General features: G+C 43.1%; 1 protein-coding gene and 2 non-coding genes across 4 annotated transcripts in view; all 3 read left to right on the top strand.

The window, feature by feature from the left end:
- Positions 1-8: 8 nt before the first annotated feature.
- Positions 9-13,078, top strand: part of TRIM7 (tripartite motif containing 7) — a 30,783-nt gene continuing 17,713 nt past the window's right edge. Inside the window, exons 1-2 of one of the 2 annotated variants that reach the window (XM_088798565.1) lie at positions 9-146; positions 3,193-3,319. The gene's annotated coding sequence lies outside the window, so the exon portion shown is untranslated. Of the gene's footprint in view, positions 147-196; positions 332-3,192; positions 3,320-13,078 lie in introns of those variants that run through there. The other variant, XM_088798564.1, reaches the window with a different exon arrangement.
- TRNAV-CAC (transfer RNA valine (anticodon CAC)) lies at positions 1,445-1,517 on the top strand. The gene has a single exon. It is a non-coding gene; the product is annotated as a tRNA-Val (tRNA).
- On the top strand, positions 1,913-1,985 carry TRNAK-CUU (transfer RNA lysine (anticodon CUU)). The gene has a single exon. It is a non-coding gene; the product is annotated as a tRNA-Lys (tRNA).

Below are 13,078 nucleotides of genomic sequence, written 5' to 3'. Positions count from 1 at the left end.
AACTTTGAGAGACAATGGAAGCCCTTGCGATCGTCCGCTCTCGGTGCTATGACCGCATCGGCCTGGCGCCATCCTACCGCCCGGACCCGGACCACTGCAGCAGCGATTCTCCACAGCCGGTGTCGGAAGCGGAGGGGCGGGTCCGGGTGAGCGCCCTAAAGTATTTCCGGCCCTTCTAGGCGGACGACTTTGTTGTTTAAGGACTCGGAACGTCCCTCGGAGACGATCGGGGGAGGGGCCTGAAGAAGTGTGGTGGAGTGGGACCGGAGATCCTCCCCCTCCTCCGCACTATAGTTGACATTTCCACACCTATTTCAGGAACTGCCGTCCGGTCAGTGTCTCATTATTTAGAAGAACTTTCCTAACTGCACATCAGTAAAGGGATAGTGACAAGTCACTGCATGCACATTCACACAGTGGAACATGCTTTAGCTGTCAACAGGAATCCTCTTCAAGCTGTGTTCTTAAGTGAAAAAAGCACGGTACTGAACAGTGTGTAGAGTATACTACCATCTGTTTAAAAAGAATGAGAGGATGTTAAGTGTATTTGATGTTTTTATAATCCTGAGTTTACTTATATAAAATAAGGATAATAGTTCCTATCTCAGAAGGTTTTGTGAAATTAGAGTTAATATTATGCAAAGCGATTAGAATGTTGCTTAGCACGTAGATAGAAGGTTCAGCTACCCATTATGATCACCGTGGCCATCTGTCTCTGGCAGAATGCTATGCCGTAGGAGCAGAGGGTCTCTGGGAAGGCTCAGGGCCCGGGATAGAAAGGATACTTTTTCGTATATGATATTCTATATCTTTTGAATTTTGAACCAAATCAACGTTACCTTAAAGGGAAAAAAAACTTTCTAAATGCCATAATTAATTCAACACTTTCAGAGTTGTGCACTACGCCTGCTCCGTGAAGAAAATATCTCGAAATCTGTTTTCTTGGGTTCCCAATGTAAGAGCAGGGGCTCAGACTGTGTTTGTGGTATTAATTTTACTTGAGAGAATCGTATCCGGGATGTAGATAGAAATTTATTAGTAAAGACTTGTGCGATAGAAATAATGCTTTTTAAAAATATGTCCTTTCATTAAAAAAAAAAAAAAAAAAAAAAAAAAAAAAACTGCGGAGGAAGTTATAGGGTCGTAATTCTTGTTCAGAATCCCCAGTGAGTGCCGGCGCTGTGTGATGCCAGGGCTGGGCACACAGAATTTTCCCCCTGCCTCGTGGGGAAACTCCAAGTGGACCTGTGCTTTCTAGGGGTGTGGTGCCAAAACTTCGTGGGTGAACTATAGTAGGCTATTCCAGGAGTGCGGCGAAGTGCGGCACAGTTCAGCCGGCCGGCGTAAGGAGCCCACAGTCCCACTGCAACAGGGTTTGCCCAGCCCCGGCATTCGGAGCTATGTGTAGATTCAGGGTGGTGTCAGTCAATCTTTAGCTGCAACGGTTTCCGTAGTGTAGTGGTTATCACGTTCGCCTCACACGCGAAAGGTCCCCGGTTCGAAACCGGGCGGAAACAAGCTTTTTGGCCTAGTTTTCAGTTCTTCAGTCGCTTCCTCATCCCACCATCCGGAGAGGTGGTCCTCACAAGGAGGGAAGGGCGTGTGTATGTCTCGATATCTCTGTTTCGGGGAATCAGATAGAGAAGTGGGACGGCAGCAGAGCCGCGCTCACAGCCGACCCTTCATAAGTACTGGTAATGTAAATGCGGTCTTGAACCGCAGCTAATCTTTTGCTCTTCCCCTCAAATTCCTCTCGGCCATCTTTCCCACGTCGAGGGGCCTAGTGACTAGGACAAAGCAGGCGCACAACGGGCGCTCCGTAATACTTGTAGAATCAATCGTTTCTTAAAGTGTGCCCATATTACTGTGTATGAATCTTTGTCTGAGACAGAATAGAAGTACTCAGGGAGTTGCCCGGCTAGCTCAGTCGATAGAGCATGAGACTCTTAATCTCAGGGTCGTGGGTTCGAGCCCCACGTTGGGCGGTGGTCATTTTGAGAAATGAACTTTTGACACAAAGGCATCTCCTGTGCTCTTCCTTCCTTTGGTTAAGGAAAGCGTCAGAGCTAGACAGGTGATTGCCAATAGCTGAACTACAGGACTCCTTGTTGGAATGCACCCAGCCCAAGGGCAGGAGTGAGGGGAACAAATTCCTGCCATTGCACTTGCTAAAATCCACCTACTACTGCCCAATGATGAGGCGTCTTCTTTTTACCTGACAACCCTCCCGGGTGCCCCCACGAGTTGCACTGGACAGGTAGCTTCCCAAAGCTGTGATGGGACTGCAAATCCGTCCTGAACGTTCGTGAGTGTCCAAACCGTAGCTCTGATGTGGTAGCACCTTAGTGTAGGTGGAGGTCAGGATTCTGCGCTCTCACCGCCACTGCCTGATTCTGATGTTGGGTAAAGAAAGAAATGCCTTTTGTGATGTGCGACCCTCATCTTCAGTGTGTTTTCTTTATGCTCAATTTTTAAGCCGTCGATCTTTTGCTAAATGTTGCCCCACACATTCCAGCCTCTACATTCCCCCCACACATAAAGGAATGTAAAAACATCCTTTGTTTTGTAACACCCTAACAGAAACATCCTCAGTTTACCGATCTTGTCACGAAATTTTTCCTTAACTTCAGTTGAAATTCATTCCTCTTATTGATTGTTTCTTTAGTCCTAAAAATTCAGCCCATTTTCTATTTTCCAGCTGGAGAAGTCTCCCCACATACACAGCAGACCCTAAGAGAATTCTGCTGATCATATAAAGCTGGTTTATTAACCTTGCTAAGCTAGCATTGCCTTCAGTCTCAGAAGTGTGTGGAAGCAGGGGAGTTCTGAGGAATTGGTCAGAGTTTGTAAAATAGACAGTTGCTAATTCAGTCCTGGCTCATGCGTCTCTGGGGAGTTATTGTCGCCAAGGTCTTATCTTGGACCATATGGACCTAACAAGCTGGTGTTGGAAGAGTGTGAACTTTGACATTTCTTCTTGCACAAATGCTTGTGGATTTGTTTGCAAATTGTAGTTTCAGGGTTTGTTTGTTTTATTTTTTCCACCATCGTGACTGGGAAACATTGCCAAAAAAATGCTGCTTTCTCATTAAAAGGAAAACAAAGTGGACAGATTTCTCTTCCCTTTCTCCCAACAAACTGAGGGCTCCTGGGAGCTTTTTGCTACAATTCCTGCTTTTCTCTCCTCCACAGATGCCACTGCAGCCTCGCCCGCCAGGCTCGGTTTGAAATCCCCCTCTGAGTAAGTGACCTACACTGCTCTTGGCACAGAGGAGTCAATGTTATCAGTTCAGATGTTCAGGAAAAGCATGGGACCCTGGTAAGATCTTTGGTCTTTATCAAGAGTGGTAATGAAAGGCCGCAGAAGCAAAGGGACTCGCTCTCATTTGTATTTTAGAGAGATCCTTCAGAAATGATGAGCACGAGGTGTGAGGGAAGGGAGGCTCTGTCAGGGAGAGGGGCTGGAAGGGCAGATGTAGTCCAGACAAAAGGTGGCTGGTGCAGGGGTGAGGCAGCAGCCCGTGAAGGACCTGTATGCATGGTTTGTACTCTTGCCCGGAGAGGGGCTCCCAGATTTCTGCTTTAGATGAGAGGAGAAAGAAGTACAGTTGCCCCCCTTTATCCTTGGTTTTTAGTCAACCATGATCCCAAAATAGTAAATGGAAAATTCCACAAATAAATAATTCATAAGTTTTAAATTGTTAGCCATTCTGAGTAGCATGATGAAATCTCATGCCATCTCAATCCCTCCAACCCAAGACATGAATCGTCCCTTTATCCAGGGTATCCATGCTGTATATGCTCGTTAGTCAGTTAGTAGCCATCTGGATTACCAGACTGCATGGTGGGGTATCTCAGTGCTTGTGTTCAAGTCTCCTTTATTTTACTTAATAATGGCCCCAAAGGGCAAGAGTAGTGATGCTGGCAATTCAGATATGCCACAGAGAAGATGTAAAGTGCTTCCTTTAAGTGAAAAGGTATGTATGTATAGAAAAAAAACATATATGGGATTTGGTACTATCCTGGTTTCAGGCATCCACTGACGGTCTTGGAACATACCCCCCCTTGGATAAGGGGGGACTACTATAATGAGTTCAATCAGTTAGAGGTTAGGAGATGTCTAAAAGGACATGGCCAAGACACATGAATCAGAAGTTTGGACAAAGCCGTCATTGTTGGAGCCACAGATGTGGGAATAGAGGGTGTCAAGCTGTAGATGGAGAAGAAGTTGGAAGAGAAGGAAAGCCAGCAACCAAGATTCCACAGAGGCCAAGGGAGTCAAAATGTACAAAAAGGGAGAGACAGATTGGTAGAATCCAATTATGGCCTAGTAAGGGAAAGCGGTAAAACATCCATGGGTTGGGCCACCTGCAAGTCCCTGTTAACCTTGAACTAGACTTGGACAAGAAGGGCCTCCTGCTCTGGGCTCTCTGGTGGAGAGGGGCTCCCAGGTCACAGACATATCAAGGGTCCTTTGGTAGGACTCAGCCTTGGTTCCAATTCCTGGCTCCGTAGGTCTACAGGAATCAGCGTTGGCGATGGAAAAACATTTTGCAATACTAAACCATTGATACTACTCTTAAATTTGTACATGTGTAGGTAAAAATATAACATGCATTAAACCTCATCCCAATTCTGGACATTAAATGCTAGAATTGATGAGTTTTATTTTCATAAAATATTTAAAATATTTAATTACATTTTTAAAATTTAATAGTTTTCAGCTTTATTTAAATATCATTGACTTAAAATCTGATATTCATTAACTTCAATCTCCCCTTTATTTTTAATAGATAATTGTGCATAATTTATAAGAAATATATAATTATTTTGAAAGCATATGTAAAAATTTTTTCCATGTATGAAACGGTAAAGAGAATTTGATTTACCACTATGATGTTTTATTTATTTGACTTTCAAGTTAGGCAGAAGCGCTGTGAAAGAAGGATAGAAAACCAGTCAGGGTAGAAAAACCTAGACCTGCTCGTGGTGGTGTCTGTCCTGTGGAGGTGTTGCAATCGCTGTCCGCGGGGGGGCGGGAGCGGCCGGGTTACTGCTTAACCATCCAGTCCCCAGCAGTCCGTTGGCAGAGCTAGCTACTTTCCCCGCTATGCTGACTGTAATTACCCCGTCCTCCGTGCCCTGTTTCTTTTCCTTTCTACATCCTTTGTCTACTATTTCCCCAACCCCGCGTTTCCTCACTTTATATGTTGTGTCAGTTTCAGTAGCCTCACCCATAAACAGGATTGTTAGGTTCCTCTGAAGGAACCAGGAGGATTGTTAGGTTCCTCTGAAGGAGGCACCTACCACAGGACACAGTCACACCACGTGCTCTTGATGGTGTGTATATTGCTCCGGCTCCTATCTGCTTGTGAACACTTTTCCCTGGCCTTACTTTCATCATACATTTCCAACTCATTCTTGCACTTTTTAATATTTCATTTGTCATTGTGTGGCATTCCCGCCTTTCTGTTGCTTTTTAATTGGTCATGATTGTAAGTCCTTTGAAAGCAGTTTCTAATGACATAGGCCACCTTCTTTGCACCACAGACCTAGAGACGTGGAGTATCCTGGTTAAGTGAACTGGTATTGGATTGGAAAAGACAGGAGAGGCAGGCGCCGATGACGGAGCTGGATGCATGGTTTGTACCCTCACCAGAAGAGGGGCTCCCAGATTTCTGCTTTAGATGAGAGGAGAAAGAAGTACAGTAGCCCCCCTTTATCCATGGTTTTTAGTCAACTATGGTCCCAAAATAGTAAATGGAAAATTCCACAAATAAATAATTCATAAGTTTTAAATTGTCCGCCATTCTGAGAAGCACTGATAAAACTATAGTACGGATAAAGCTATAATAAAATACACACACATCTGTACACATAAACACTCCAATGACAAATGACTGATGCACACAAATTCATTAATTAGAAACTCTTTTGAGGTGTATAAAGAAAAGTCTCAGTCATCTGTTTTCACCCAGTTTCAAAGCAGGGACCTTTCATGTGTTAGGCAACCGTGATAACCACTACACTATGGAAACAGATTCCTCCTGGTAGCCTTCCCTGATTCTTACAAGATTCATAATCCTAGTCATTGCTCACATCTGCCACTTCCCCCTGTCAGGTCAGCCTTTAGAACTGTCCGCCCCAGAATATAAATTCCCCGGTATCCCCGGGTAATAAATTTTGTCAAACTGCAGAGTGTGACCCGTTTGTGGGCCGTGAAAACAGTCACGTCCAGCAATTAAAAAAAAAAAAAAAAAGTTCCAATTCCTGGCTCCCTAGGTCTACAGGAATCAGCCTTGGCGATAGAAAAACATTTTGCAATATTAAACCATTGATACTACTCTTAAATTTGCACATATGTAGATAAACATATAACGTGCATTAAACCTCATCCCAATTCTGGATTGATGAGTTTCATTTTCATAAAATACTTAAAAGGTTTAATTACATTTTTAAAATTTAATAAAGTTTTCAGCTTTATTTAAATATCATTGACTTAAAATTTGATATTCATTAACTTCAATTTCCCCTTTATTTTTAATAGATAATTTTGCATAATTTATAAAAAACAATTATTTTGAAAGCATATGTAAATTTTTTCCTTTTTTTTACCTATTTATATTTTAATTTACATTTTGACGAAAATATATTCAAATATTATATACTTTGAATGCATTTTGCTGGTTTAATCCTTTAGCTCATAGCTATCAATCTAGCACAAATCATGTGAAAATTTAAGCTCTACAGTTGTTTCCCTAGAAAAAATAGAAATAATGGGCAAGGTTAACAAGTCTTAAGCCTTCGAAGCTACATTGTACCTTCCCTCCTGCAAGGCCTGCTGCTTTTGGTAATTAGGGGACAAGAATAACAATGAGGGACTCTATAGTTTCCTGCTCTGGTGTGGCAGGGTTGTGCCCTGAGGGTCCTGGAAAAAGGATTACTCTGACATTCCAAGAGTAGGTTATCTTACATGCAAAACGACAGTAATAGACAGTCTCACTTAAGGTAAAGATTGCCCTTTGTCAAGGAAGCTACAGGCCAAGGATGTGACTACCAGCCATGACCTGCTTTTAGTTAGGAATTTTTATGTTCAGACCATCCTATGTGGTTAATTTTGGTGTCTTGAGTTTGTGGGGCCTGCTATACAGGCCTCCCCTGAGCTTGTCAGGTTTAGTATGTGGCCCGTTTTTTGTCCACAGCATTAACTGCAAACCAAAAGAAATATGACTCACACAAGCCTGTTGCCCAGCCCAACTAGTGCTTTCGGGTTAATTGTGTTTTGGATTTGTTTACTGTCTCCACAAGGAAGACGATGAGAATTCTTAATATTAGTTGAGGCACAGATCAAAATCCACCAGAAGAGTGACAGGACTGAGGGAAGGTCCTGGCCTCCCAGAGTCCTGGGGCCACCAACGAGATCAGCTTGGAGAGTGGTCAGGAGATACTCTGGCAATCCACAGCCTGGGGTGGGGGGAACTGTGCTGATTCATTTCAAACCAGTCAGTAAAACATGAGGTAAACAAAAGAAATTGGGTCAGCAGGGGAACCTGGAGAATTCTTCCAAGTGGGGTCCAGAATTCTTCACTCTTCACTCCTCTTAATCTCTTAAATTCCATGGCTGGGCCATGGCCTTCCTTGTTGGGTGAATGCATCTTTAAATTCTGGGAAGGTATGCAAATAAGTAGATAGAGCAATGATAAAGAAATGGGCCTGACATTGATTTTTAGTATACAAGGTTGGAAAATTAAGTTCGTGAACTCATCCTAGAAAAAGTGCTACATACATACCTCATTGTTGAAAATCACTACAGTCACCTTCGAAGTACTCCCCTTGGAAAGCTATGCACCAATGCCAGCACATAGTCTATTCTTCAAAGCAATTTTGGAACCCTTTTTCTAGAATGGCCATTAGAGCTGTCGTCGTATTAATCTTGATGTCCTGAATGTCATCAAAATGTCTTCCTTTCAATATTTCCTTTATCTTCAGGTAAAGAAAGAAGTCATTGGGGGCCAGATCAGGTGAGTAGGGAGGGTGTTCCATAGTTACTTGTTTACTGGCTAAAAAATCCCTCACAGACAGTGCTGTGTGAGCTGGTGCATTGTCGTGATGCAAGAGCCAAGAATTGTTGGTGAAAAGGTCGGGTCGTCTAAATTTTTCACGCAGACTTTTCAGCACTTCCAAATAGTAAACTTGGTTAACTGTTCGTCCAGTTGGTACAAATTCATAAGGAATAATCCCTCTGATATCAAAAAAGGTTAGCAACATTGTTGCAACAAGTTCACGAACTTAATTGTCACACCTATGTGTAAGATGGGAATTAACATAAAAATAAAAGGGCCTTTTAAGTGTGAAAGGTAACAAGCATTTATTGAGATCAATAGTAATAACTATTCTGGAAGCATTGATTCAGATAGAAACCCAATTAGTGTTCCCATTAGGAGACAGAGGCAATGGATATTTATGAGAAGGAGGAGGGGAGCAATTACATCAATAGAAGGAAGGCATTTCTGATGAGGCAGAAGAGGGTTAATAAGGGTGGGGGGCAAGCCTTAATGTTCATTCCATTCTAATTGCATTATAATTAGGCTAGAGTTCAACTAATGGACTTTGGCAATTCCCGCAAGTGTAAAGAACCAATTAATACCAGTTGGGTTTTATCAACTTTTTATGAGGGTTTAGGCATTTTAGATTTGTTTCTAGGGGATGAGCCTGGGCGCTTCCTGGGGAGGGGATGCAGGCTTGGGCAGTCCTTCTTCAGGTACACTTTTATTAGGCCATGGCCCAGCCATGGAACTTAGAGATTAAGAGGAGTGAAGAGTGAAGAATTCTGGACCCCACTTGGAAGAATTCTCCAGGTTCCCCTGCTGACCCAATTTCTTTTGTTTACCTCATGTTTTACTGACTGGTTTGAAATGAATCAGCACAGTTCCCCCCACCCCAGGCTGTGGATTGCCAGAGTATCTCCTGACCACTCTCCAAGCTGATCTCGTTGGTGGCCCCAGGACTCTGGGAGGCCAGGACCTTCCCTCAGTCCTGTCACTCTTCTGGTGGATTTTGATCTGTGCCTCAACTAATATTAAGAATTCTCATCGTCTTCCTTGTGGAGACAGTAAACAAATCCAAAACACAATTAACCCGAAAGCACTAGTTGGGCTGGGCAACAGGCTTGTGTGAGTCATATTTCTTTTGGTTTGCAGTTAATGCTGTGGACAAAAAACGGGCCACATACTAAACCTGACAAGCTCAGGGGAGGCCTGTATAGCAGGCCCCACAAACTCAAGACACCAAAATTAACCACATAGGATGGTCTGAACATAAAAATTCCTAACTAAAAGCAGGTCATGGCTGGTAGTCACATCCTTGGCCTGTAGCTTCCTTGACAAAGGGCAATCTTTACCTTAAGTGAGACTGTCTATTACTGTCGTTTTGCATGTAAGATAACCTACTCTTGGAATGTCAGAGTAATCCTTTTTCCAGGACCCTCAGGGCACAACCCTGCCACACCAGAGCAGGAAACTATAGAGTCCCTCATTGTTATTCTTGTCCCCTAATTATCATCTGTATGTGCTGTATAATGCTAACTATTAACTATCCTGTGCTCACCACTGTAAAAGAAGTATTTATCTCTCCAATATACTTTTCATCCAATCTCAGAGATTTCCCTGCTTTGCATTCTCCCACCCCCCCTTAATCTACCACCAATGGATTTCATGTAACCCTCCTCCTTTGATTCTAACGTATAAAATAAGTTGCAAAACCGCCGTTTTCCAGAGCATTTTCTCAATCTGTTCAGATTTTGCTTCCCAGCAATTGTTGTCATTTAGGCTCAAACAAACCCTTATAGATTTTCTCTTAAGCTGGATGTTTTTTCATCGACAATGCTAACTTGTGATTATGACTTTATATCTTTTCTAGACTTGTCTTGTTTCAATTAGTGCTATTATTCTCTTTTTGATGCTGAAATTGTAGCTGCTTGTCAATGGGAACCCCTTTACACTTTGTCCTTTTGTAACAGTGTCCCTATATCTTCTATTTTTAAAATTTAAACCTCTGATGTAATTCGATTTGCAAATGGTTTGGCTTGAGACTTTTTGAAAAAAGTTTTATTTCCCTTTCTTTGCTTTCCTCTCCTCCCCCCCAAACATTGATGATTATTTACTGTGCATTTACTATGCATACCAGGTCCAAGGATTCTGTTTACTTCTGACCAGTGTGTACACCTGGCCAGGTAACTTGGGAGGTTTTTTGTGTGCATCTGTGTGGGGTTCACTCCTGACCCTGGGGCAGAATAGTCTCTAGGAAGCGCCTTTTCCTGAAGTTGCCTGGCCAACTTCCTTTGTTTTGCCTGTCCTTGTGTGTCTATAAAACCTTTTGGCAACATTAGGAGAAAAAGGCAGTCTGTGACAGGGAGTCCATTGTCTTCCCTTACTGCTGGCATTTTGGAATAAACCTGCGTTTCTTTCTACCAACCTCACATCTTGAGTTTTGAGTGTTGACTTTAGTGTGGCGAGCAGTGGGACCTTTACACTGTAGCACTTTCAGCATTGCCCTGACAATTTGAAAGCATCTTTTGTTTCCTGGCAGCAACTCACACTCCGAGCTCGCTATAATTTTTCCTGCCCAAGGATGCAGGGGAATGTTCAGGGAGCTCGAATTTTTTTTCAGTGAAGAGTAAAAGAAAAGATGGTGCCAGGGTCTTGCATGGGCTGACGGTCCCTGGCTCCTCCACTCACGAGTTACCTTAGGGAAAGAGTTTAAAGGATGTGAGTTCACATTGAAGGTTCTATTTAATTGTAGCTTTGCTAGATCATTACTTTTTTTTTCAAATAAACATTACAAATCATTGTTCCCTAAAAGTGTGCACCTAAATTTTTAATCTCTCACTAAAAAGTAATTGTATTACTTTTTGTTATATTTTTAAACATTTTTATTAGGAAATTAGAGTGAATGGTATTCTGAAACCCCAAGTAGCCATCACCCAGCTGCAACAATTTTCTCCTTTCCACCATTCCTGTTCCATCTCTACCACTTCCCACCCCACTCACTCTTTTCTTGATGATCCTCAGATTTCACAGACTATCCTTCTACGGTCTACTGACATCCCCCTTCTGCTCTGGTACTCTGCAGACCTTTGAGGTGTAGGAAATAATACAGTATAGGTAGTACGAATTGGGCTCTTACTATGGACTAGGCATGATTCTTGGTGCTGGGCATACATTTGATAGGGTAGGTAGATATGAGATAAAAAAGACATAGGCAGTCAGGGACAGGACCACGGTGGAGGACATCAAGGCCCAGGAAAACAGTTTTAAAGTGAGATGGGAAAAATTGTGGGCAGTCAGGGATGGAACCATGGTGGAGGACATCAAGGCCAAAGAAAAGTTTCAAAGCAGCTGACAGAAAAATGTGACGGGAACTGGACAGGAGGGGCTACCACATCAAACTGCAGAGTCAGCCAGGACAACAGCCCAGGTACAGGGGGGCCAATCAGCTGCTAAACAACTTACAGATTGCAGACTCAAGGATATATAGTCCCCGGCGCAGCTTAGCCTGTGGGGCATTCCATTTTCGGATCTCCCAGTCTCTCTGGAGAGCTTTTCTTTTGCATTTTACAATAAAACTGTGTGCTGCTGCTTAAATTTGCCTCTCCGATCTGAAGCGACTGAGAAATCACGATCTCGGGAACACACCAGTTACCAGTGATGCAGGAATATTTCTCTGTGAGTCCCCAGATGATGTAGGGGACTTTTGAGTGAGTGAGTGCTGGGATCCTGTCTCGTGAAGCCAAAGAATGGAAACACGGACCCAGGAGAGGCAAAGAGTTTTAAAAAGAGGATAGTTTATTGAAAGCAAAGGGTCAGAGCTCCCGAGTGGGAGGGGGTCCTGAATGGGGGTGCCCCATGACTGAGGCAAAAATTCTTTTATACCTTCCCTTGCCTGCTTGGGGAAGGGGGCTGGAGCCTTCTAATGGAATTCATCTATCAGGTTTGTCGTGTTTGCCCATCCTGAAGGGATTAACGAAATAACCTATTCCTATCTATCAGATCTGCTCTTTTGTCTGGCCAAAAGGGATTTGAGATAACTTATTAACCTCAAGGCATATTTTTATATCTTTGTCTTGGAGTGAAGGAGGCTTTCCAGAACCTGGAGTTTAAAGATATGGCTGTCTTTTGTTTATTCCACCAGGGACCTCCATGTCTACCTAACGACATGCTAACCTGTCTCACCAGGATCCTATATCAGATCGATAGAAATAAACAGGAGGAGAGACCTAGCCCCGGTTAGAAAGCCCCTTGCTGCTGCTCCTACTTGGGTCAAGACCCCTTGCAGCTGCCCTCTCTCAGGGCACCAATGCTTTACTAGCCCAGCAGGACTCCAGGTTCACACATGCCCCTGAGTCAAAGAAATGTGTTGTTAAAAGCCAGAGAAGGAAGGAAGACATCCCGCTTATCAGAATATACATCCTACTTGTCAGGACCATTTTAGTGAGCTGCTCGAACAAATCACAAAAAGAAAATTGACAGAAACTACCTTGAGAACCAAAAGGGAAGACTGGGCACCTCAGCAGGGAGAAAGATAAGGAGAAGGGAGAGGGGGAGGCAATTCTACCCATAGTAAAAGTCTCCTTACAATGTAGAGGTCTTTCCCCGTCTTGGGATCAGTCCGCTCCACATCTTGGATCCGCCTTTACTAATAATAAACTTCTTACTATCCTATACTTGCACAAAAGTCTGTCTCTTGACTGAATTCTTTCCCTCAAGAAGACAAGAACCTAGGAAAATCACCACAGCCCAGAAACATAATGACTCATTTGCATCCTTGCAACAAACCTAAAGTATTCCAGTACTAACAGGAAACTTCATCCATTTATTCATTATGCAGTGAGAGATACTCCCTCCTGTTTACCTTAATTGCCTGATAGGCAATTAAAATAAACACATAGAGAAGTAATCTCAGAAAGTGATAAAGTCTGTGAAAAAATTAGAGAGGGTGATCTGATAAAGTGGCAGTCAAGTGTCTGATAAAGAGGACAACATTAGAGAGAGATGGGCCAGGAAAGATGCATCAGAAGAGG

This window comes from Rhinolophus sinicus, chromosome 5, assembly GCF_057876585.1.
Source record: "Rhinolophus sinicus isolate RSI-liver-muscle chromosome 5, RSI-T2T, whole genome shotgun sequence".
Taxonomy (NCBI): domain Eukaryota; kingdom Metazoa; phylum Chordata; class Mammalia; order Chiroptera; family Rhinolophidae; genus Rhinolophus; species Rhinolophus sinicus.
This window is presented reverse-complemented; position numbering and strand designations above follow the sequence as displayed.